General features: G+C 42.6%; 4 long non-coding RNA genes across 7 annotated transcripts; 3 read left to right on the top strand and 1 right to left on the bottom strand.

The window, feature by feature from the left end:
• Positions 1-16,915: 16,915 nt before the first annotated feature.
• On the top strand, positions 16,916-19,300 carry LOC118560283. 4 transcript variants are annotated; one of them, XR_004929247.1, is made up of 5 exons: positions 16,916-16,984; positions 17,963-18,010; positions 18,181-18,234; positions 18,876-19,073; positions 19,214-19,300. It is a non-coding gene; the product is annotated as an uncharacterized LOC118560283 (long non-coding RNA). The 4 variants fall into 4 exon arrangements; XR_004929246.1 differs by having other exon boundaries at positions 18,178-18,234; XR_004929245.1 differs by having other exon boundaries at positions 17,960-18,010.
• A 15-nt stretch (positions 19,301-19,315) lies between these two features.
• On the top strand, positions 19,316-21,251 carry LOC118560284. The gene is made up of 3 exons (XR_004929248.1): positions 19,316-19,623; positions 20,696-20,824; positions 21,069-21,251. It is a non-coding gene; the product is annotated as an uncharacterized LOC118560284 (long non-coding RNA).
• A 118-nt stretch (positions 21,252-21,369) lies between these two features.
• On the top strand, positions 21,370-21,920 carry LOC118560282. The gene is made up of 2 exons (XR_004929243.1): positions 21,370-21,466; positions 21,563-21,920. It is a non-coding gene; the product is annotated as an uncharacterized LOC118560282 (long non-coding RNA).
• A 3,015-nt stretch (positions 21,921-24,935) lies between these two features.
• Positions 24,936-25,308, bottom strand: LOC118560281. The gene is made up of 2 exons (XR_004929242.1): positions 25,256-25,308; positions 24,936-25,056 (listed from the first exon to the last, which is right to left on the bottom strand). It is a non-coding gene; the product is annotated as an uncharacterized LOC118560281 (long non-coding RNA).
• Between the last annotated feature and the right edge of the window lie 1,558 nt (positions 25,309-26,866).

Here is a 26,866-nt window from a genome sequence, read left to right as displayed (position 1 = left end):
AAGGCCACCACCAATGCTTTTCTGCTCCACTTTGATCCTGTTTGTCCTGCAGCGGACACTCATCTGCACTTTTGGCTCTAAAGTCAGAGAGAAGAGAAAAAAGGAGTCAGTTCCAGTTGCACTGAGCAGCTGAGCAGATTAGTAGATTGTTGGTTCCTGTAAAAACTAGACATCCATGGAGAAATCAGCAGACAGATCCACATGAATAAAGCTAGAAAGTCAGATCAAGGAGAAAGGCAATGGTTTAATCCAGAACACCAGACACTAGCCTTAACCAGCATAGCAGTCATTTTAACAGCAAACATTAAAAGAGACCAAAAGCTTCAATTTTAGCACATTTGGAAAGGTTTGCCACATGAAAGTGAAGCAGAAAAGGCCAATTGTCCATGTGGTCAGCTGTCTTTAGTCTGAAATGTAGAATCCTAAAATGCTGTAAACTGAATAGTGGAATGAAGGTAAAAAAGCCGAGGTAAAAAAGGAGGCGGTGGAACGAAGCACATCTAGCATCAAAATGTGAGTCCCATCTAAATGACTGAGAGATTTAACAAGGACTCATCCAGGAGGTCCCAGAGGAAGCAGAACAACATGTGAAGCTCTGCAGGACTCACTGCCTCAGCTAAGGTCAACAATTAGAGAGAAAGTGGAAAAATGGCCTCCATGGGAGAGGTCCAAGACCAGAAGCACTGCTGAGCCACAAGAAGCCAAAGAGCCAAAAACATCTGGATGATCATCAAGACTTTTGGGGAAATCTTCTGGGACTGATGAGACAAACTGGACCTTTCTGGAAGGTGTGGCTCCGTTCCATCTGCTGAAGAACTAGGACAGCGTTTCAGAAGCACAACATCAGGCCTACAGTCAAACACGGTGGTGGCAGTGTGATGGTCTGGCTGCTTCTGCTTCTTCTGGACCTGGAGGACCTGCTAGAACTGAAGGAAGCATGAATTCTGCTCTGTGACAGAAAATCCTGGAGAAGAAAGTCCTGCTATATATATATATATATATATATATATATATATATATATATATATATATATATATATATATATATTATTATAATATAGGGGGAGGCTGGGGGAGGTGGAGGGAAGGTGGAGGTGTTGGTCCTGGTGGGTGGTTGGCTGGCGGGCCCTGCGGCCTCTCCTCGGCCCCCGTTCTATGGTTCTTTATGGTTATTTGAGTCAGTAGGGGAGCTGGCTCCCTGGGATGGCTCCCCAGTCCTTTGCTCCCCATCCCCGGACTCCTCCCTCTGCCTGCTCCATCACGCCGCCACACATGTAGGTCACTTTCACTTCAAACATTTTCACAACGCACATTCATGTAGGCCACGATATGGGGGGTGGGGGGAAGACGTCTGGGGGGGGGGGCTTATGTTGTGTGAGCCTCTCTTCGGACGGCTCCCTTCACCCCCTCTCGCATTTAGACATTGAGGGTTCTGGGCAGTTGCTTGGAGGGGGGGCGCTGGCACCAGCTTCCTTCCAGAGGGGGGGGTGGGCTGTTGTTACGGCTGCAGTCAGTCCTGGCCTTATTTTCCTTTTAGGGTTCGAGAGACAGGCCTTCTGCAGGTGGTATGCATTTACCTGATTGGTGTTCTGCTGCTTTAAAGCTGCTCTGCTGCAGCAGAGGGGAGGCTCTCTTCCTGCTCTCCCTTCTCAGATCCCCATTTTGTTTGGTTTGGTTTGGTTTGGTTTGTAGCTTGTCTTATGGTTGGGTTTTGTTAGGTTTGTTTTGCATTTGCTTATTTCTGGTTAGTCATGGTTTCTTATTTTAGGTATTCTCTCTTTGGGATTTTATTTCTTTAGTATAATTGAATAAAATTCAGTTTTAATTTAAGCAGAAAATCCTTGTGTGGTCTCCTTGTAATGTTATCCCACCAAACGAGCCTGGTGGACGTAACAGCTGTGCTGTGCAACCCCTTCGGTGCTCCCAGTTTTAAACACACCTGAGATCAACATGCAACAACACAACATCTGAGCGGGCGTAGGGAGGATCGGGGGTCTTTTGCACACCCCCGATCTCCGATCGCGGCCTATAGGTCACACCTGCTTCATGTGACCCATAGAAATCCCTCCTGCAGTCATGTGTGCTTAGATCTGACCCTCATTCAAGGATCCTCAGTCCCAGCATGTTGAACCCTTAATCTAACAGACGACAGTAAACTGTATGGTAGAGGTAAGTTAACCTCAGTCATGGTGACTTTTCACAGCAGAGATGGATATCCATGTTCATGTGTGGAAATAGATCATAATTGTATCTGCCTGCTGATTGGTCTGGAGTGTTACTTAGCTCATTTAATTCAATTCAATTCAATTCAATTTTATTTATATAGCGCCAAATCATGAAACATGTCATCTCAAGGCACTTTACAAAGTCAAGTTCAATCATATTATACAGATTGGGTCAGATTATACAGATTGGTCAAAAATGTCCTATATAAGGAAACCAGTTGATTGCATCAAAGTCCCGACAAGCAGCATTCACTCCTGGGGAACCGTAGAGCCACAGGAAGAGTCATCTGCATTGTACATGGCTTTGCTGCAATCCCTCATACTGAGCAAGCATGAAGCGACAGTGGGAAGAAAAACTCCCCATTAACGGGAAGGAAAACCTCCAGCAGAACCGGGCTCAGTTTTTACTACCTGCCATTACCACTTATGATTTAATTAGACCTTTACTGGGACAGACGGCAAGCTTAAAGGGTAAAACAGAGCTAGGAAGCTTATTTCCTCTTTATGGTGTTGCTAACGGAGCACTTAGGATCAATGACCTGTCTGTTGAATTAGAAAGTCTCACTGCTTTAACTGAAAAAGGTTTCTCCTCTCTGAGGGAACAGCAGGCTATCAGAACCATGACCTTCCTCTAGTTTACCTACCAGCTGAGAAAGGAGCAGTTTGTCACATAACTGGGGAACAAAGCTGCACTTTTATTCCTGATGAGTGACAACATGACCAACATCCATGATAAATTACACCAGAGGAAAATTCTGGTTCATCCTGGGATCCTGTCTTCTTTCTGCTGGTTGGACCTCCTGTTAACACAGACTGGAGGAATTCGCTCTATTTTCTGATTAATGTTGTATTATTCCAATGGTTAAGAGAACGGTGATGAAAATGACTGATAGACCAATGCTGAAGATCAGCACTGATGCAGTCCTTCTGACCATGATCTGGAGAAGTTTGATTTTTCTGCATTAGAACATGATGACTACTGATGAAGATAAATAGTAATAAACTTGTTGGAACATCTTCTGAGGTCTGGTCTCCGTTTTAAAGATTGAAATGCTTCCCAACACAAATCTTTAGCACTTCCAACGTTTTCAATCAGGTTCTCTTTCTCTCTAACAGCTGATTTAAGGTTAAAAGCAGCTGAAGCTGCAGATGTCCTCAGCATCAGGTCAGGCAGGGCCTCCTTTCTCAGCTCCAAGGCGCCCCCTGGCGACCAGACCTTGTAACAACCTGATTGATTTCCCCTTAATGGACTCAGTCTGGCTGAATCCAGGAGACAACAGGAGACTTATCGGTGGGAGGTTTTTATTCTGAGTTCTTTTAAAGTATACTATGCAACCGGGGTTGATTTTCCAGCGAGACTCCCCCCAGAGGGCGAAAGTAAAAGTGCACTGTCATAAAGATGCTCAGCTGTTCTCCTGGTTTTATCCATCAAGACAGGCGCGGTTGTTTTGAGCTTAGCAGACAGGCGAACGCAACGAAAAGTCGAAAAAACGGCAGTACAAACAATGACTAACACAGTGAAAGTATGAACATGCACACAGAGAGAGAGAAACCATTCCAATGCAGTGTTTCCCCTAGGAATTTGGGACGACCGGCGGAGCGGGGGGGAGACGAGCTTTACGCGCATATCGAGTTAGTTTTTTTTTTTTTTTTGGAATGTCGGCGAGGCGGTAGCGTGAGGGAAACCCTACAATGTTACTTACAATCGCATCAGCAGAAACGCGAGTTCCGCGTCAGCCTTGCAGCCTTCTATGTTCACCCGTGTACGACTCCTCTCTCTGTCCAGAGCCTTTTTCCTCTTTCTTGCCTGCTCAGACATGGAGTGTCTCTGTGTGTGCTTACAGATTGATCTACACATTTGCGAATCTCAGTACACATTTGCAGATCTGAATACAGATTTGTGGATTTTTTACACATTTGCAAATCTCTGTACACATTTGCAGATCTGAATACAGGTTTGTGGATTTTTTACACATTTGCAAATCTCTGTACACATTTGCAGATCTGAATACAGGTTTGTGGATTTTTTACACATTTGCAAATCTCTGTACACATTTGCAGATCTGAATACAGATTTGTGGATTTTTTACACATTTGCAAATCTCTGTACACATTTGCAGATCTGAATACAGATTTGTGGATTTTTTACACATTTGCAAATCTCTGTACACATTTGCAGATCTGAATACAGATTTGTGGATTTTTTACACATTTGCAAATCTCTGTACACATTTGCAGATCTGAATACAGATTTGTGGATTTTTTACACATTTGCAAATCTCTGTACACATTTGCAGATCTGAATACAGATTTGTGGATTTTTTACACATTTGCAAATCTCTGTACACATTTGCAGATCTGAATACAGATTTGTGGATTTTTTACACATTTGCAAATCTCTGTACACATTTGCAGATCTGAATACAGATTTGTGGATTTTTTACACATTTGCAAATCTCTGTACACATTTGCAGATCTGAATACAGATTTGTGGATTTTTTACACATTTGCAAAACGGATTACACACAAGTAGTGTAACCGGGTGGTTTATTGGTCGGGAACAGTGGAGTGGTTGTAAATTCCTACCCATTAAATGTCCCTGAATGCATCTGTGCCCTATTTCTCCACCTTCCTCGGTTTGCAGCGTTGTTGGGCTCATTAGTAGGTGTATATAGGCACCAGGTGTGCCTGCCAAGCTAGAAGTAGATTGAATCTCACTTGGCTGACTACTGGAGCTGTTAGCCTGCTGCACCAGGAATTGGTATCAGGAAATTTGTGTGCTGGGATTATTTCAGTGACTTCTCACTGCAGCATCTAAAGGTACCAGTTTTTCCCTTGTTTTCTTATGTTTTGTTGTTAGCAGACCCTTTATTGTGATCTTTTTTTGGTATTTCAGGTTGCTGCTGCTGCATATTATGCTCTCACCCAGGTGCATGGTTAATGCTCTGGGTTAATTAAGAAAAGGGGTTGTTTAGAGCTGGAGTTGTAGCACCACACACATTGAACCAGACAATAGTGCGGGGTTCTTTTTTAAATTTTATTAAATAGCTGATTTGGCACAGCTTTACAGGACTGGATTGATGCAGTTTGAGACTTGTTTTGTTTTTTTTGGTTATTTAACATTATTTTGTGTCTTTGGTTGTTACTAATTTGGGTTGCAGTTGTTTGTGTTTAATTCTCAGATTGTTTGTAGTATTGTCCTGTGTTCCTGTGCTTTATTGGATTTTAGATTGGTATAATAAAGTCTATTTTTAATATTGTAAAAGACTGTAGAAATAAAACATATTTTGTATACTATTTCTGTTTCCTAATTCTTAAGCCAGACCTACCTGGGTACTTTTAATTGGGAGACCCTAGGCCACTTGAGATTTAAGGCCTAACAGTTGGCTTTAGGGCCACGTCCTCTGTCACAGTCCGGGCTCCATCTCCCCGTGTTACAGTAGTTTTACACATTTGCAGATTGTTGTACAGACACTCAAATCTTCTCACACATTTACAAATCCCACTGCACACGCACAAATCGAGATACAGACACACAACTCTCCACACACATTTGCAAATGTTAAAGCTACTATTTTAGCCCCATACTAACTTTACTAAACATCAGCTCTATGTGCAGTAATGTTTTTAACGAGAATTCAATTCAATTCAATTTTATTTATATAGCGCCAAATCATGAAACATGTCATCTCAAGGCACTTTACAAAGTCAAGTTCAATCATATTATACAGATTGGGTCAGATTATACAGATTGGTCAAAAATGTCCTATATAAGGAAACCAGTTGATTGCATCAAAGTCCCGACAAGCAGCATTCACTCCTGGGGAACCGTAGAGCCACAGGAAGAGTCATCTGCATTGTACATGGCTTTGCTGCAATCCCTCATACTGAGCAAGCATGAAGCGACAGTGGGAAGAAAAACTCCCCATTAACGGGAAGGAAAACCTCCAGCAGAACCGGGCTCAGTATGAACGGTCATCTGCCTCGACCGACTGGGGTTACAGAAGACAGAACAGAGACACAAGAGAAACAAAAAAGCACAGAAGCACACATTGATCTAGTAATCTGTTCTACATTAGATGGTAGTAGCGGGTGAGCCGTCTTCTCTGGATGATGTCACAGTTAACAGAACGCCAGACCAGGTGTACCTACTATGAAGAGAAAAGAGAGAGAACAGAAAGTTAAAGCAGAAATGACAACACATAATGCATAATTGAAGAACAGTAGAACTCAATATAGTGAGAAAATTAGATCCTTATATACTCCAGTAACCTAAGCCTATAGCAGTAAAACTATAAAGGTAGCTGAGAGTAACATGAGTCACTAGTTATAATTTTTGTCAAAAAGAAAAGTTTTAAGCCTAGTCTTAAAAGTAGACAGGGTGTCTGCCTCACGGACCAAAACTGGGAGTTGGTTCCACAGGAGAGGAGCCTGATAGCTAAAGGATCTGCCTCCCATTCTACTTTTAGAGACTCTAGGAACCACCAGCAGACCTGCGGTCTGAGAGCGAAGTGCTCTGTTAGGAACATACGGGGTAATCAGAGCTCTGATATATGATGGAGTTTGATTATGAAGGGCTTTATACGTTAGAAGAAGAATTTTAAATTCTATTCTTGATTTAACAGGAAGCCAATGAAGGGAAGCTAAAATTGGAGAAATATGATCCCTCTTGTTGATTTTCATCAGAACTCTTGCTGCAGCATTTTGGATCAGCTGAAGGCTTTGAACTGCATTTTGTGGAATTCCTGATAGTAAAGAATTACAATAGTCCAGCCTTGAAGTAACAAATGCATGGACTAGTTTTTCAGCATCACCCCTGGACAGAATGTTTCTAATTTTGGCGATATTCCGGAGGTGAAAAAAGGAAACTCTGGAAACCTGTTTAATATGGGATTTAAATGACATGTCTTGGTCAAAAATAACACCAAGATTTTTTACTTTATTACCAGAGGCCAGGTTAATGCCACCCAGATTAAGTGATTGGTTAAGAAGTTTATTTTTTGAGGACTCTGGCCCAAAGATTAAAACTTCGGTCTTGTCAGAATTTAGATGCAGGAAATTTAAAGTCATCCAGCTTTTGATGTCATCAAGACATGACTGCAGTCGAAGTAATTGATTGGATTCATCAGGATTTATGGATAAATATAGCTGAGTATCATCAGCATAACAGTGGAAATTAATCCCATGCTGTCTGATAATTTTGCCTATCGGAAGCATATATATAGTAAAGAGAATTGGTCCAAGGACTGAACCCTGTGGTACTCCACAGGTGACCCTAGAGTTTGAGAAAGATTTATTATTAACATGAACAAATTGGAATCTGTCTGACAGATAAGATTTAAACCAGCCTAATGCTTTCCCCTTAATCCCTACAGTATGTTCAAGTCTTTGTAGGAGAATATTGTGATCAACTGTATCAAACGCAGCACTGAGATCTAACAGGACAAGTATAGACACAAGTCCATTATCTGAGGCCATGAGAATATCATTAGTGACCTTCACCAGAGCTGTTTCAGTGCTATGATGAGCTCTGAAGCCTGACTGAAACTCCTCAAGTAGGTCATTACTTTGTAAATGTTCACAAAGTTGATTAGCAACTACTTTCTCAAGAATTTTAGATAAGAAAAGAAGATTAGATATAGGTCTGTAATTTACTAACTCATCTTGATCAAGAGAAGGTTTCTTAAGTAAAGGTTTAATAACAGCTACTTTCAAAACCTGTGGTACATATCCATTTACCAAGGATAGATTAATCATGTCTAAAATAGTGCCACTGATCAAAGGGAATATGTCCTTAAACAACTTGGTTGGGATTGGGTCTAACATACAGGTAGAAGGTTTAGATGAAGCTAAAATTTTAGATAGCTCAGAAAGCTCTACTGCTTCTAAACAGTTCAAACACTGCGCAGATTCTAAAGATTCCTCCAATGCTGCCTCACTTACTGAGGACGAGGTAATCATGTTTGGGAGGATGCCAATTATTTTATTTTTAATGGCATCAATTTTATTTATGAAGAATCCCATAAAATCATTACTACTGAGAGCTAAGGGAATGGATGGATCAACAGAGCTGTGGCTCTGGGTAAGTTTGGCAACTGTACTAAAGAGAAATCTAGGATTATTTTTATTCTCTTCAATTAATGATGAAAAATATGCTGCTCTAACTCTGCGGAGGGTCTTGTTATACAACAATAGTCTGTCCCTCCAGATTAAGTAGGATTCCTCTTGGTGTGTAGAGCGCCATTTTCTCTCCAATTTCCTAACATTGTGCTTCAAGGAACGCAGCTCTGAAATAAACCAAGGAGCCAGCTTCCTGTGAATAATCACCTTCTTTTTCAAGGGAGCTACATTGTCTAATGCAGAACGCAATGAGGAAGTCACATTGTTAGCAAAGGTATCGATTTGTGAATGGGAAGAAACAGCAATGCTGCCATCTACAGGGCATTTCTGCAATACTGAGGATATTAAAAAGGGGACAGACTCTTTAAGTTTTGATACAGCATTATCCGATAAAAATCTACTATAATGGAACCCTCTTTTGGGGGTGGAGAATTCAGTTAGATTAAACTCAAATGTTATTAAAAAATGATCAGACAGGACAGGGTTGTGAGGAAATACTGTTAATTCTTCACAATCAATGCCATATGTCAGCACAAGGTCTAAAGTATGGAGCCGAGAGTGCGTCGGTTCATGCACATTTTGAGCAAAACCAATTGAATCTAGGATAGTTTTAAAGGCTACACTAAGGTTATCACATTCAGTGTCAACATGGATGTTAAAATCACCCACTATAATAACCTTATCAGTATTTAACACCAAATCAGATAAGAAATCTGACAACTCATCCAAAAACTGAGTGTAAGGGCCTGGTGGACGATACAAAACAACAAACAGAAGAGGTTTTATTGCTTTGCAGTTTGGATGAGGGAAACTGAGGGTTAAATGTTCAAAAGAACTGTAATTATTAGTTGGCCTGGGACTAATTAATAAATCAGACTGAAAGATAGTTGCCACTCCTCCTCCTCTTCCCACAGATCTGGGAATGTGGAAATTTGAATAACTGGAGGGGGTTGACTCATTTATACTAACGTAGTCCTCTTGTAGCCAGGTTTCTGTGAGACAAAACAAATCAATCTGATTATCAGAAATCAATTCATTAACTAACAAAGTCTTTGGAGGGAGAGACGTTATATTTAATAGACCACATTTTATTATTTTATTTTTAGGTTCAAGGTGAACCATATTGATTTTTATTAGGTTTTTATGATTTGTTCCTTTTAGATCAGTTTTTGATCTGTTAAGTTTTGGCCGTGGGAAAGACACCGTCTCAATAGGATAATGGGTGGGTAACAGTACAGAAGTTGCAGAGAGGTGTGTTAAACTACGGCTCTGCTTCCTGGTCTGGACCCTGGGTTGTCAGCATTTAGGAGAACTAATAAATCCGGCCAGATTCCTAGAAAGAAGAGCTGCACCATCCAAAGTAGGATGGATGCCGTCTCTCCGGATCAGACCAGGTTTTCCCCAGAAAGTTCTCCAGTTATCAATGTAGCCCACGTCGTTTTCTGGACACCACCTAGACAACCAGCGGTTGAATGATGACATGCGGCTAAACATGTCATCACTGGTCAGATCAGGCAGGGGACCAGAGAAAATTACAGAGTCCGACATAGTTTTAGCAAACTCACACACCGACGCAACACCAACTTTGGTGACCTCTGATTGGCGTGACCGGGTGTCATTACCGCCAGCGTGAATAACAATTTTGCGGTATTTACGCTTATCCTTAGCCAGTAGTTTTAGGTAGGATTCTATGTCGCCTGTTCTGGCCCCTGGTAGGCATTTAACTATGGTCCCTGGATTCTTTAGTGCCACATTTCTTATTATGGAGCTGCCAATAATTAAGGTCGGCTCCTCGGCGAGATTGTCGCTCAGAGGGGAAAATTTATTAGAAACGCAGATGGGTTGGTGGTGATCTGGGGTCTGTAATCTAGAGCTATGCTTCCTACGAACTGTCACCCAGCCAGCCTGGTTACCAGGCTGCTCGGGTGCTACTGCTTTAGGTTCGCTACGTGAAGTTACTCTATGCGGCTCCGCGCTAGCAAAAGAGCGGCTATCAGCTGGTTTTTCAACAGCACGGAGCCGGGTCTCCAATTCTGACACCCTCGCCTCCAAGGCTACAAAAACACTACATTTATTACATGTACCATCATCACTAAAGGAGGCAGAGGAATAACTGAACATCTGACACAGAGAGCAGCAGATAGGAGACTTAGTCAAGGACGGAGAAGCCATTATGAGGCTAAGGCTTGGCTAGTGCTAGGCTAACGCTAGGCTAAAGCTAGGCTAACGCCCTATTATCACGCCAAAGAACAAACCGTGTGAAACACGAGGAGTTCCCAAACGTGATGAGCAGCCACAGACAATGTTTTAAAAGTGCTTATGTTTGGAAACAGATGTTACAGCAAAGAGGTTTAAAGATAAAAAGCGAGAGAGCCTGGAGCAAAGCTCCGTCGTTCACACAGCAACAACAGGAAGTGACACAATACGCCTTACCGCAAACAGGAAGTCCGCGACTTCCTGTTTGAAGAATTAGCTCTTCACGTCTGCCGGTGTATTACCATAAATTACTCTGCCACGCGAGAAGCGGCGGAGAAAGGAAACAAATGCGAGGCTGCAGAACCGGTGATAGGAGTTACATGCTAAGCTAGTGAGAGACACGCACACAAACATACGCTGTCTTTTCGTCACGAGTGCAAGATCACTTAACAATGAACTCTGAAGGTACCACATCTACGCTCCTGAAAAAACAAATTGTGCACAGACGCAAATGTCATAGATAAGCTCTGCTCTCCGGACATATCAATAAATTGTTTTCCTTTCAATGCCGACAGAATTCACAGTTGCCATGGTTACTGCTGTGTTTATACCACTGGTAGCAGCTACGGGCCATCAGCCAACTATCACTAGCAAACAGCCAAGTGCAAATCATGATGGATTTTTATCTATAACTGCAAGCGACTTCATCCAAGCAAATCTAAAGACTGACCTTGCAAAATTCAGTCAGCAACAGAGCAGACACGTGAGCATGTCTATAGCAACATTATATATATATATATGTATACATGTATGTATACAGTGATTTTTTTCAAGCTGAATGCAAACGAAATTTAGTTCTGTACGCACTTTAAGCATACAAAATGACAAATAAAGCTATTTATGTATCTTTATTCGGTTCTATTGTATTTGTGTAACTTTTTTTTTTTTCCCCAGTGTCCTGTCTAGCAATGTGGCAATGAAAATTGATATCTTAATGCCAAATAGAGCTCGACAGATTTTACTTTCACAAGTGGAGCAAACAGCTTTCGCCATAATGCTCCGCTTGATTTGTGCGTGTAAATAGCTTTATTGTGATTCCTGCAGGGAGAATTTCAAATTATACAATGGGAAAGTAGGAGAGTAAAAGAAAAACAAGAAGAGAAAAAAAAGAAAGAAGAGGTGAAAGAAAGAAGAGATAAAAGGAAGAGAATGATAAAACGTCCTCTGTCTGTGTCAAGGTTTTGTTTACCGATGAACTCAGGACGCACACACGGAACTAAAAGTTTGAGTCTTTATTGAAAGAAGTATGCTGGGTGATGAGTGATGAAGACCGGAGGTTCAGGACTGCAGAAAGTCAGGGATGTAGATGATGGCAGGAGCTGACGGCCCGGAGACAGAGAGTCCACACTTACTAGGTGTTGCTCGGCTAGCAGGCCTCATAGCCCTCAGGTTAGCAGTTCATTGGAGACACCAAGGCACAGAGCTGAGCTTCACCAGGGCGGCTAGTCAGGTTAGCAGAACTTGAGAGATACCAGGGCACAGAGCTGAGCTTCTCCAGGGCGGCTAGTCAGGTTAGCAGAACTTGAGAGACACCAGGGCACAGAGCTGAGCTTCTCCAGGGCGGCTAGTCAGGTTAGCAGAACTTGAGAGACACCAGGGCACAGAGCAGAGCCTTTCCAGGATGGCTAGTCCAGTTAGCAGTTCTCTGGAGACACCAGGACACAGAGCAGAACCTCTCCAGGAACAAACAGTGAACGAACAGTCTTTAGAGTGACTGGCAGGACTAACCTTAACAACAGGAGCAAAACAAAGCTTCCAAGGCAAAACGGGGACTGGCATGGAGAGGTGTGGAATGATGACGGCCCAGTGCTGAACTGAAGGCAGAGGCAGGTTAAATAGAACACTTCACAGGTGGAACCAGGGTCTGGCTAATTGACTGGTAAATGATATCAGGTGTGACTGACTGCTGAGGAGGTGAAGTGAAAATTGACAGAAAATAACTGATGACTGAAAACTAACAATAAATAAAAAGTCAAACCTAACCCAAAAGAGATGAAAAAATGAAAATAACAGAAAAACAAAGCCAAACCAAAACTCAACCATGACAGTCTGCTCCATCACCTGGAAAGAGACACAAAAAGAACAGCACAACCAACAGACATAAAGCAACAGATACAATCGTGTAACACCTTGATACCATTGCTAAATCATATGTATTATTATTTAAGCTGACATATGTAATGTGATACCTAAAAAAGTAAAAGAAAGTAAATAAATTATAGCCTTTCTGTATATAAGTGAACATTTAATACCTGGGACCCAGCACCTGTGGAAGTTTGTGAGAGTGCACTAGTTTAGGTGAAAATTATCCAGAAGGAAATGGCTTGATAGTGATTGTGGAGAACCGAAGACCCACCTTCCCCGAGCACAGAGGCAGGGGTCAGGGGAACCATAACCCCGGACTCCCAAGGGGGCCCCCAAAGCAGTGCGCCCGAGAGGGGCCTTCACAGGAAATCTACAACCCCCCCTGAGGAAAGAGGAGAGACGACCCCGAGGAAATCCCCCAGCCACCGCAATGCTGACGCCCCCAAGAGCCGCGGGGACGAGCCCGTGGGCTCCGCCGGCAGCCCGCCGCGCTGAAGTGGTCCTGGCCATGGGCCCTGGGGGCCAGGGGTGCCCCGCCCCCGCGGCAGGGGCCCCGGCCGCCCCCCGGGGGGCCAGGCCCCGCGAAGCCACCGCCGGGAATGGGCCGGCGCCCACCCGGGAACCCGCCCCAAACCCGAGGACCGTCAACGCGCCAGAGGGTCAAGGCGCCCGCCAACGCAGCGGAGGAGGGCAGGACGTGGGGGGATGGGCTCCGCACCTATCGGAGACTTGAGATGATCTTGGGAGAGGGAGCGGACCGAACCCAAACCTGGGGGAAAAAAAACTCATTCACACCATCCCTCCCTTGTGCCCCACTCGCCACACACAGACACCAAAATAAATAAATAAATAAATAAAATAAAAAATAAATAAAAAAAAGGACGCTGTACACACATTCCCACATAGCATTCACATCCAAAAATCCCAAGTGGGGGGGGGTCACCACAATTCAACAATACGACTGCCTGTGCCCGACCCCCGGCCCCGTCCCCGGACCAGGCGCCCCCCGGACCAGGCCCCCCAAAGAGGGGGGGCCGACACGACCCGTACGGGCCATCCGACCACAGCCCCCCATCACCCACTATATACCTAATAAACCCCCTCCCACCCCGACCTTACCCTAGCCACCCCTGCCCCCCATCTCTTCCTGGGGAGAGCAGAGGCGTCAGCCCCAGATCCGGTAAGCCGCTGGCTAGCCGCAACAGCTAGCCAGTGTATTTGTGTAACTTACATCATTTTGATATTCAGTGTAATCATAATTAGTAAAACTATACTATTTAATAAATATTTAATTTGACTGAGGCGAAGAAGTTATACGGTGCAGTGTTTGGCGTGACAAGTTTGCAATCTAATACAAATGTTTCTATACTTTTTGCGTCTGTTGACTTAATTTGGAAGCTTTGCCTTTAAAATTGATTGTTGGTAATAACTCAGTCATACCTGAGGTTGCAAGTCTGAGTACAGAGAATCTGCTACACTATGCTGAATCCTTGTCTGGAGCATTACATCCTAATATATTCATTTCAATATTAATAGCAGCAGCAAGACCAGGAACAGCCAGTCATTCTTCTATGGGCCGACATCCTGTTGATGGTAAGTTAGTTTGCTGACAACCTGTGATCCCTAATATGTAACCTTCCTAAAGTGAAAGCTGCTGTGATGTTAAGTTCAAATACAGCATGAGGTTTTGTGTTGCTAGCATTTGTTTTCTATATTATTCCCTTTTTCTAGCTGAAGTGTCGAGGCTGTTTGCACCCTACACTAGGCAGGCTGGTGGTGCTAACAACCAGCAAACCAGTTCTGCCAGTGCACCTTCTCACACACCCAGAATTACATACACGCACACATTTTGTGCCCTTGCCCGTAAAGACTGTGCAGTGGTGCCCACAAGGGCTGAGAAGGAGCGCCTACTAAGAGCAGGATTGGGGGAGAGGCGCCTGTGTTTTCGAGGTATGTCATTTGATTGCGTGATTGAATTTTATACTCGTTTTTACAGTTTGCAAATGTGGATGTTTATGTAAAGGTGTTTTTTTTTGGGGGGGGGGTTGTATGTGTAAATATTTTTTGCCTATATTTATACAGCAGTTATTCACAGAAAGTATTGACCAGACATTGATATTTTCTCAAGATCCATTCTTGAGAAAATATCAATACCACATTAAAACATTATGTGTAATTTATTGTAAAGACACTGAAAACAAATATTCAAAAAAGTTCATTGTTATGAAAATGTTTATTCAAAGAACTTTGTTTTGCTTTTTTGTTTTCAGGTGACCTACACAGCCCACAGCAGTTTACGGAATTTGTATATATAAATTATCCAAAGTTGAGAGATGCTGGGGGGTTTGAGTTTATGAGGATTTGTGGCAACACCAGGAGTGGACAGCTGTCACTTCTCCCTTGTCCAGATGAGGGCTACACTGCCCAATACTTAAAGGATCCTGTTCTCATCATCCATCATACCACATTATACGTTCGCCCCCTTCAGTGTAATGTCAGCACAGAACAGGTAATGCTTGATTTCTCAATGAATGCAATTTTTAAAGAAATCCTGTGGACCAGTGGTGTTGCTGCTTTTCAGATTTATAGACGGAGTCACCTAAATGTATTAATTTGTGTTTGTAATTGTAAGAAATTATTGGTAGACCTTCAGAAATTGGACCCTCAACACCATTGTCATGATTTTAGGTTCTGTCTTACTTTTGGATTATGGAATAGTTTGGGTTTGATTTTAGTCTTTGTTTTATATTATTCTGTCAGGGTTCGGCAAGCTTTCAGTTTAGTTCTGTCCTGTTCCCTGCCACTATTCCTGTCAGTCTTTTCAGCCACTCCTTCTCCTTCTTCTGTAGTCAGGCCCTGCCCGTAGCCTGTAGTCAGGCCCTGCCCGTAGCCTGTAGTCAGGCCCTGCCAGTAGCCATTAGCCAGGCGCCGCCGCCCGTAGCCATTAGCCAGGCGCCGCCGCCCGTAGCCATTAGCCAGGCGCCGCCGCCCGTAGCCATTAGCCAGGCTCCCCCTTTAGTCGCCTCTAGTCAGGCGCCCCCTTTAGTCGCCTGTAGCCAGGCTCTCTCCTTAGTCGCCAGGCGCCCCCCTCAGCCTGTAGTTCGGCGCCTTCTGTAGCCTTTAGTCCGGCGCCAGTTTCCGTTCTCTCTCTCTCCAGGGGTTGGCCTCCGAGGGTCTCGTTTCGCCGCCGATCTTCTGAGGTCCTGCGCCACCACCGGTCTCCTGTCTGCCTGTCCCGCCTAGGCCGTGCTCCGGGACGCCCGCCCGAGAACCTGACACGCCGGGGCCGTGCTACGGGACGCCCGCCGGAGAACCTGACACGCCGGGGCCGTGCTACGGGACGCCCGCCGGAGAACCTGACACGCCGGGGCCGTGCTACGGGACGCCCGCCGGAGAACCTGACACGCCGGGGCCGTGCTACGGGACGCCCGCCGGAGAACCTGACACGCCGGGGCCGTGCTCCGGGACGCCCACCAGACTCTGTTTTAGAGACTGATTTTGAAGTATTTCAGTTAGTAGTTAGTTCACCCTGTCTGGGTTGTTTTTGTTTTAGGTTTTGGTAGAACTGTTTTCTTTCGCTCGCCCTGTCAGGGTGGTTTTGTTTTTTTTAATATGTCTGTCCCTCCATCCTGGTACCCCCATCCACCCACCCGGTCTAGTCTGTCTTGTTTGTGTTGTTTAGGCCGTCATGATTTTAGGTTCTGTCTTACTTTTGGATTATGGAATAGTTTGGGTTTGATTTTGGTCTTTGTTTTATATTATTCTGTCAGGGTTCGGCAAGCTTTCAGTTTAGTTCTGTCCTGTTCCCTGCCACTATTCCTGTCAGTCTTTCAGCCACTCCTTCTCCTTCTGATTACTTCCACCTGGTCTCTTTAATTGGCTCTCCCTCTCTCCTTTGTTCTCCTGCCTTTTTAAGTCTGCCTCTTTTGCTGCTTCCCTGCCAGAACGTCACATCTCTTGTCCCCATTTCTCATGCCGCACATGTTTACTCACCCGTTCTCCAGCCACTGGGTAAGAGCTCTTCAGCATTCTGTATTTTTGTATCTGACCTGTTTGCTTTTTTGACTCTGCCCAGTTCTTGTTAGTTTTTTGCTTGGATGTTCTGCTCTGTACCCAGCCTGGATTGTTTTTTGCCTGCTGGATCCACCCCGTCATCACTTTGAATAAATCCTGTTAATCTCTATCTAATTGTCTGTCTGAATACTGGGTCCTTAGTCTAAATCATTACAACCATGTCTTCTGTGTGGAGAGGAATTTCCATTTTCCCACATAAGGGAACACAATAGGACCTGTGAACGGTACTGAAAGTAGTCCTAATGGGGATGTTTGTTAATCAGCTAAAAAGCTTTGTTTTCTCAGCAGTTAATGATGACCTATTCAGGCCAGATGTTGTTTTTTTGCAAGTGATTGTATGCCTAACGTTATCAGTGAAAAGTTAGATTATTTGTTTTATAAAAGTGGTTCTATTTTTATTATGTGTGGGGAGATATTGCAATATTAAATTGACTGAACACCCTTCTCCACAAGCAACACAACAATGAAGAGAGCAGTATTTCCTATCATAAAATGATAGCATGGCTTACGTGCCCATGCACTCATTCAGGTGCGTGACCAGAGTGTGAAGAAAAAGGCTATGATTCTTTTTGCATGTATAATTGTAGCTTCTTAAAATGTAGCTTTCTTTTGCTGATGGCTCCAGGATGGGCTACTCTGCCGTTAAGATAAATTAGAAAGCAACTTACTATACATATTATTTATTTGATACATTAGTTCAAGTTCATCACACACTAACGGAAATGTGGTATTTTATCCAGATACTAGTGCTGGTCAAACAGAACTGTGACCAAATCCCAGAACAGATATAATAATTGCATATATGGCTTTTTAGGTAACCAAAGGCATGGCAGTTGTACATGGCTATATTGCCATGTGTGTTATGACCATTACTGACTAACTGATGATATAATGATTACCCTCAAGTGAGTTACAGGGTGACAGGACCCAAAACAGGAAGAGGGAAAGTGGGACAGGGACAGCCAGTGCCTCGGCCTCAGCATCAACCTCACATGACCCAGGGCTAGATGTGAATGAGGGTAGAGTTTCTGTACTTTTAAATACTAGTGAAGTTTTATTTTCTTTATTTGTTTTGGAAGTTGAAATATTCCATGTGAAAATCCAAAAACAATTTTGTTGAAATATTCTGAATGCTACCACTGTAGTTGGTCTGTCACATAGTGTTTTTTCACATGCTAATTTCTGTCATTCCATCTCAGCAGGAGCAGCAAGTGCCACTGAAAACCCACCCACAGAGGCCACCATTGATGGTAAGTACATTGCCATAAGGCATGGTAGAGCTAATCAATAAAATCATTGGTCCTATATGTTTTACTTAACTCCCCCCATATGTTATGAAATTGCTTAAGGATGAGATTTGACACAACCCTTGAACACACATCATGTCACTTAGTAACTGGTTGTCATTCTATATCAGTAGCAAGAGGAATAGCACCTGGTCCTGGAATCCCACCTACAGAGGTCACTACTGATTGTAAGAGTGTAGCTATAAAGGATAGTCTAATAAATTATAATAACTTGTACCATATGTTCAGGTTTCTCCATGCTGCATCTTCATAACATCTCAGAGCTGCTTTTAAATAGATAATCAAAAATTCATGTATACACTGTGTGTTTTAAATTGAGTGAAGCCATATACATGCTAGGGCTGGACAATATAAAAATAAAAGCATATCGATAAAATAGAAATCATATTGATTGATATCGATAATTATTAAAACAATTGAAAATATACATTTTAAGTGCAGCCCTGGCCATTTTCGGCTGTAGCCTAAAGACCTGTTTTTAAATAAATGGATTCAAACACAACCCATTATTCTACCAACTTTTTACAAAAACTGTAAGTGTTAAAAAAAGAACACGTGCTCTCTGAACTCTCTGAAGGCTGACGGAGCTTTCCTGCGTTTATGATTGGTTGGCAGAATATAATAACTCTAGTCTTAACCTACATGATAGGCTAGAATGCACTGTTCTTTTATTGACCCCTGTTTTTTATATTGAACCATCTGTCTATCGATCAATATATATCGTTATTGAATTATTGTCCAGCCCTAGTACATGCATACTCTTAAAGGTTCAGTTACTGTTTCCTAATGTAATTTACCCTTTTTTAAGCTTGGGTTACACAACTGGACCCAGAGAAAGCAGCCCAGCTTTTCACACAGGCAGCTCTAGAAAAGAATCAACATATGGAGCCCCTCACATTCACCCTGAGTCTCATGGACTCTGAAGAAGAGAGACACAGAGCGATCATCTCAATATACAAGAGGCCCAGGGTGGAATGGGCAAGGCCCCTAACTTGCAGATTGATTGGTGAATTTTTTTTTACTATTCCTGCAAATACATAGATATGTGAATTTAGTATGTTAAGTCTGTGCAGTTATGACTTAGATGATGTAGTTTTTACAAAAGCCTGTGGTGTAACTTATAATAAAAGCACATTTTTGACATAGGTGACTCTGCTATTGGTGAAGGCGTAACGCGGCATGTGTTGTCCACTGTGATGGGAGCTGTCCAGAGTGGTTTCCTTCTGGATGAAAAAAAGGTATGTCACTCTACATTTTTCTTGCATACAGAAGAATTTCTGTGTCTGTTATTTGACAGTTTCTCCTCTGAAGGGAAAATGCTTCTCTTCGAGGGAGAGAGTGACCACCTTATTCCCTCAACAAGTCGGGAGCTCCTGGAGGGTGATTTATTTGTGACTGCAGGAAGGATGGTTGGTCATTCATTCTTGAATGGGGGCCCATGTCTCACTGGCCTAAGCACAGCAATCATCCATGTACTTTTTGGCGGCAGTCCAGAGATGGCAAACATATCCCTGTCAGACTGTGTGGATCAGGATGTCCGGGATGTCTTGGCACTGGTCTGAATTAACACGTTTTATTTATATAATGTAGTGTTTCCAAACCGCACTGTTATCAAATAGTTGTAAAAATGTATTGCCAAGCACCTACTTTTTTAATTGCCTATATTACAAATATTGTATTTGGCTCTCCTGTATTGATGTCACTGATCAGTTGGAAGAAGTGATGGGTCGATGAGGCGTCATGAAACGTTTCGACACATTGCAACTCAGTGCCGATACTGTGCCGATACTGTGTCACTGAATACTGACACCTGCTGGGCCTTAAAAATGCCTACAGGCAACCTGATTGACAGAGTTAACTGACACTGATTTGATGACCAAGTATACACAATACAATTTAAATCATTGTATGTTGCATTGTATTATTTTATATTTTCATTTGAATTAAACATATATTTGATTTTTTTTAGATACAGTCAATAAATAATGTGAAGGGGGATGCTTGTGGACTGGCTTTTTTATTTATTTTTTTACAAATGGTTGATCGGGCGCTGTGTTTAGTTACCTGACTGATATCATCTGTTCTGAAATCGGACATGCTGAGTATGACAAAGGGAGGAAAAACTACTCAGAGTAGCAACTTTCTACTCAGTGTAGATCAGCCGTTTTTTTCTGAAACGACGCTCAGAACAAAGACGCACAGCGCAACCCGCCCAACCAAAAAAGCGTTGCAGAACCCATCCATCAGTGGTGCGCTCCGATCAGCACCTGGCGCTCACAGAGCGAGACTGTGGTACAACACCATCACACCAGAGTTACAAAATGGTTAAAAATTAACCATTATTAACCGTTATTTTGTTTACAGTTCAGCTTGGATTTTCTGTACTGCGCAGCATAGCTCTGCTGTGCGCGCTGCTGTGCGCGAATGCACACGCGTGCAGCTTAGAGGGAACAGAAACAGTTTGGCGCGTCAGTCAGTTCGAAACAGGTGCTGTATTGGTCACGTGACCGAAACAGTTCCTGTATCGGTCACGTGACTTTTCCGTAGCAATACACACATCGACACGGGTTTCGCTCTATGAGACCGACACATGCGCCGACGCATCGGTGTTGCCGGACCCATCACTAGTTGGAAGGAACCAAGGACCTGTCCGAAGAAGACAAATCCCAGATTCTTTCTGTGACACTGCCCTGGGACCTGCCTGGTGTCACAATGAACAACAGGTGGTGGCTGAGGGAGAAAATACTGATCCATGCTGTAAGCTATTAACAATTATGGTCCTTGTAATTTGGCCTGTTCTTAAAGAGACAATAGCATGCTTTTTTTCAGTTAAAGCCCAAAGTACAAACCAGAGGGACGAGCACTGAGCTTGTCAGTAGGGGAATCAAAAGGAGCACTAACATTGTTACAGACTGTGGATGAATAGAGATGAATGAGTTTTGGAATATAAAGCATGTAAATGTGTCCTAGTAGACCCCACTCATTTTGTTTCATTTTACAGGTTCTTGGACGGACAACCCTGCAGGTTAAACAAATCCGACGAGGCCTAAAAGACACGGGTGTCTGGGAGTTTTTTAGCTCCAGGCCAGATGCTGTGGAAGTCCTATTCCCAAGGGCCTGCAATGCAGATATCACGCCACAAGTAATGCAAATACATTTGTTATATTTAATTACTTTTTCCCATTTATGTGCATGTTGCATCTTAGTTTATAAGGTATCTGTTAAAATCTATCAGGATATAGAAACATCATTTCATATAAGTAACTAATTTATTAAATGTTTGGTATATGATTTTGGACAATATCAACTGGCCAAGGGATGAGGACATCGATGAGGACATCGTCAGCCTGGAGGACCACTGCAGAATAATGACCTTCCTCCGTAAATTTATAGAGGATGGTATGTTGCCTTTGTTCTGGAGTAAGACTTGCTCCATGTAGTATATGAGCGTCAGTGTGTGTATTGAATTTTTTTTCCCCTGTGTATTTTTGTAAGGTACTCCGGAAGTCCTGAAGACGTTGCTCACGTTCTGGACTGGCTGGGGAGTTGTTTCCTCAAACTTGGAGGTGGAAATAATCGATTGTGCCCTACCACAGTCATCAACTTGTTTTTTGACTCTAAAGCTGTCAAAAAATACTATGAACTATAAAGACTTTGTTCATGACTTGATGGCAAGCATATCTTCTTCCTACTCTGGATTTGGTCAGATTTGAGCACTGACAGAGACAAAGGTTCAGATCTCATTTAGTTCTGTTCACAAGCACTGATAGAGACAGTGACACAACAAGTTCATATCTAATTTAGTTGTATTTGTTCAAAGCACTGGTGGTAATAAAAACATTCGACAAATGAATTACCGACTTAAGTTCTTTTTATGAAATTCAACACACTTAGTCATCAACAAATTAGTGAGATAATTTCAAATGTAAGCAACATAATTTAAGCAAATATGAGAACTGCCTTATACTTTAAAGACCCTTCTATTCAGCTATGGTTTATGGTTAGTTTCACCAAATGTTAACTATCCGCAATTAACTTTAACTGAAATGTCTGAACATAAAAGTTAAAAATTACATTTTTAAACCTCTCGGTCAGTGTGCTAATTGCCAATATGTCGGTCAGTGTGCTAATTGCTTCACTGTAAACATTCAGAACATTGCAAAAAGGTCCTTGAGGATCTGGCAGTCTTTGCAATTCCACTTCAGTCAAGGGCCGTGGAACCTGAACATCGGGCACTGGCACTCCTTCAGGGTGGTGACCATGTGGACTCTCCCAGTCAATGCCATAGTCCATGTCAACCTAAAAGAGATTTGCAAACAATTTAAGAAGTATGTAACTTTTGATTGAGGGTCATATTGTCGATAAAGAAGGATAGACAGACAGTGGGGGAAAATACTTTGCCGTTTGCCCTGTTCAGGTAGAACTTTTTCAAACAATCACTGATAAACTCTTAAATCTAATTGCAAGAACACAAATGAGCAAGTCGAGTTAAATTTAAGGACTAATTTTAACCAATGGTTTAAACAAATTTAATCATTGTGCTTTGTAATAGTGATGCAATGATTAATTCTGAATGATTCTGTGTTTGAGTCATTTTTTAAAAAGAAAAGTTCTCTGATTCCAGCTTATTAAAAATGTGATTTCTTATAAAATTTTGGTTTCTTTATTTTACAATGACAGTAAAGTGAGTACCTTTCGGCTGTAGACAAAATAATGCATTTCAGGATGCCATCTTGAGCTTAGGAGATAAGTAAATTATATTGTATTATAATAATGATCATTACTTACAAGCCTAGTGTTCTGTTTGACACAGTATGTTGGACATCATCTAAATAATGGCCTTAGTCCAAAACTTTATCAATATATTACATAAGTATCACTTCTTAATGCATTTTCAACATACTCTTGGAAATGTAATATTTTAAAAATCTGGGTCCATATTTATCAAGCTTGTCAGAATTACTCATAAGAACACTGCTAAGAGTTTACTTACTTGTAAAAAAAATAAAAAATAAAAAATCTTGGCTCAAAGATGTGCTTAAAAGTTATCAACATCATAGTCCCAATTTGAGTTAAGTGTAGGACTAAATCTTAAGTGTCAGTCTTAGTACTGAGTCATGACACTTTGCTGCGCCACAAACAGGATTTTGGATGACGATGTAGCCAAGGAAAAATCACTGAACATGTTTCCTTATTTAAAAATATTTTCAGATAAATTCCATTTAATGATGAAATACCTAATAGGAGTTAACTATGAAGGTTATTATTTTTTAAAACAGTTTGTGCTTTGTAAGTGTGATTTTGAAGTTGTAGAGAGAGTTACACTCTAAGTTTTGTATTTGTAGAATTAAGAATATTTTTGTTTGTTGAAAGCAAAGTTCTGTCAGCAAACAATGTAAATGTTCTTAATATTTTTAAACACTTAATGGTTACCTTTTTCTATTTCAGTTTTTTTTTTCTGGACCTTGTTTTATTTTGTGTGTGTGTAAGTAATTAATATGTACTTAGTGTGAAAATGTAAACCTCAGTTGCTTTTTTAATTTTCACTTAAAACGTAAGGGTTAGTAGCAACATTGACAGCAACTGAGGACAAAGTGACTAAATATAGAGATTTAGTCTTTTTATTTTGAAATTCCACTTTAGGTGAGGATGAAATTTATTGACCATAATCTGGAGATGTTACTGTCAGGCTAAAGTGACAGTATCCCCTGAAATCGGACCATTTCGTAGCAATATCAACAGCAACTTAAGTCAACTTTACTTAACGTAGATATTTTGGAGGGCTTTAATTTAGAAATTCAACATCATGTAGATGTGTTTTAATTAGTAAGATCTTGAGATCTTAATCTGTCGTCTGTAAGTGAAGGTATTCACTTGGAAAAACAAATAGTTTTTGTATCCCTGTGCAAATTTTCAGTTATCCAGGTCATTGCAACAGCATGCCTGTTTAAGCTTTCCCTCCTGCTATTGTTTTAGTAGTTATCCATGCTAAACAGGGACTCTGACCAAAATATTTACATACATTTCATAAATTCTCAGCACTTAAGACTAAAATGGCACTTGCTAAAGCTTGCTAAATAAACAGATCTGTGTGTGTTGTAAATACAGTTATGGGCCCTAATTGGTTAATAATGGTTGTTCCAAGTCTAAAGTATAACTAAAGCTAATTTAATACCATGACCAAGATGAACGAAAATGTTGGTGGGTCAGCTCAATGCTCCCACACGCCCTTTTAGTTCATGTAGTTTGACCGTCATTTCAATTAGGCCCTTTGAGTGTTCTGACATAAACCTTGAGATTTGTTTCTACTACAAACCTGGTAGGGATCTTCACCCTCACACTGGTTTTGAGACCATAGTAGGTGTGGTGACTGATTCCTCTCTGTGCGCAGTCGATGGTGGTTCCAGCCATCTTTGAACAGCTGCAGATGTCTGTCAAGTTGTGGAAGAAAGGCCCAGTGCAGTGCATACAGCTGGATCTCATTGTCCGGGTTGAGTAGACCTTCTGCCTCTAGATTGCAGAATGTTGTGTAGAACAGATCCAAGACTCCTCCAAAGACATCTCTCCACAATCTCTCTATCCTGGACAAACAGAAAAAATACAAAAACAAGAAATAAAGTCATTAATGACTTGGATGTACACATATTAAATGTATGACATAAACATCTGCGCATGATGAGCAAAATGGACATAGAAGAATAAAGTTTAGGACAACCAGTTTTTATACACCATTTAATGTCCACAAAATTAATAAATTACTGTATAGAAACCTTACTACCTGTAGTGGAGGTTCCACGTTATAAACTTGAGGCTGGTGAAGAATTTACACTCGCCACTGTGTGTCGATCAGGACAAACTGAGGAGGGGATTTTCTGGTTTGAGTCTCTCTTTAATTGCAGTTCAGCAGCAATACAAACATGCAGTATGAGGTAGGCTTGGAGATGGAGAGGTAGGTAGGGTATTGGTACGATTGGGCATGTGTGTGTGGTCTAAACATAACAGAAATAAGCCCACATTAAGTCACCTCATACATTGAACAAATGCTACAACCGAGAGCTAGCAGGCTTACTCACATGGAGTAATTAAAAGTTGCAATAAACCGGCAACTCGTACACTACAACATCAGCATGTAATACAGACCGAACTACAAAGTAAACTGCCTTAATACATTCAACAACAAGCACTTACATTCAGTCAGGAACGCACATAGACCCCAACCGGAGCCGTCAGCAGCAGCTGCACATCTCCTCCCTCAGAGCTACAGTGCTTCTGCAGCTGCTGCATGTACTATTCGAACTCGCCACCGGGTGGCGCACCTCCTCTTCCCAAACTAAAGTAATAAACACTAGAGCCTTTGTAACAGCCGCCCCAAATGTATGAAGTACATTTGTTTCAAACAAAGGCGATGAACTAAGTCTTTAATGACTTGTTCTTCCGGGTGTTGCCGGAAGAACAATCATCCTCGCTACCGGTCGAGTATAAACTCGATCTTTAACTCGAACATCTGCTGACCTGATGTGGCCGTCAGCGCTGGGGTGAACTTTAGTCACTCGTCCGACTGGCCAAAGGGCTCTGGGAAGTTGAGGATCCATGAGCATGACCACGGCATTTTCGCTCAGGTCAGGTTGAGTGGTCTGCCACTTCTGTCTGACATGTAAATTGGGAAGGTATTCCCTGACGAATCTGGACCAGAACTGATCGGCCAACGCCTGGGAGTGCCGCCAGCGGCGTCTGCTGGGAAGTTCAGTTGCAGGGTACACAACCTGAGGCAGCGACCCATCTGGCCGCCCCATCAACAGGTGGTTTGGTGTCACTGGGTCTGGATCAGCGATGCTGGAGGAAACGTAACCTAATGGCTTTGAGTTCAGAATTCCCTCCACCTCCACAAGAACTGTCCTCAGCACCTCCTCGGGCAACGGTTGAGCCCCGACGGTGGCATACAGAGCCATTTTCACCGAGCGTATTTCTCTTTCCCACACTCCGCCGAAATGAGGGGCGCCAGGGGGATTAAACTTGAAAGCAATCTTTTGCTTGGCGAGGGCCTGCTGTAGGTCCGGAGACATCTTTGCCATGGCTTGAAGTAACTCTCGTTCCGCTCCACAGAAGTTAGTTCCTCGATCTGAGAGGATTTCCGAGGGCGTACCCCGATGGGCTATAAATCTTCTTAAGGCCATGAGGAAGGAGTCAACATCAAGGTGGGTGAGGATATCAAGATGGACTGCCCTGGTAGTTAAACACTTAAAGATGATACCCCATCGTTTCTCGTTGCGCCTCCCAATTCTGACCTGAAATGGTCCGAAACAGTCTGTCCCTGTGGAGTAAAAAAGCAGGTTTGAAGAGGCGGAGACGCGCAGCGGGCAAATCAGCCATCTGAGGAACGGTAGGATTGGCCTTCCAACGTCTGCAGTCAGAGCATCGGGACTGATACCGTCGAACCGCTTCTCTTCCTCGCAGTATCCAGAAGTTCCGACGTATGTCCGCAAACAATCGCTCAGGGCCTGGATGACACAAACGTCGATCGTAATCCTGTATTAACAGTCTGGTGAATGGGTGGTTTGGATCTAGAACGATGGGATGCACCGCTCCCAGCTCCAGGTCCTTCGCGTATCTCAGCCGACCCCCTACTCTGATTTCTCCGTCTTCATCCAACTGGGGTGCTAAGGCACGCAACCTACTGTTGTTAGCAACCGGCTTGCCAGAACTCAGACGCCTGATCTCTTCGGGAAAGCTATCGTGTTGTATCCTCTTGACAAGGTGTCTCTCCGCTTTGCGATAGTCCTCCGCACTCAGGTGTCCATC

The sequence above is a fragment of the Fundulus heteroclitus genome, unplaced genomic scaffold (genome assembly GCF_011125445.2).
Source record: "Fundulus heteroclitus isolate FHET01 unplaced genomic scaffold, MU-UCD_Fhet_4.1 scaffold_41, whole genome shotgun sequence".
NCBI classification, from domain to species: Eukaryota; Metazoa; Chordata; class Actinopteri; order Cyprinodontiformes; family Fundulidae; genus Fundulus; species Fundulus heteroclitus.
Note: the sequence above shows the minus strand (reverse complement) of the source record. Positions and strands in the feature narration are given on the sequence as shown.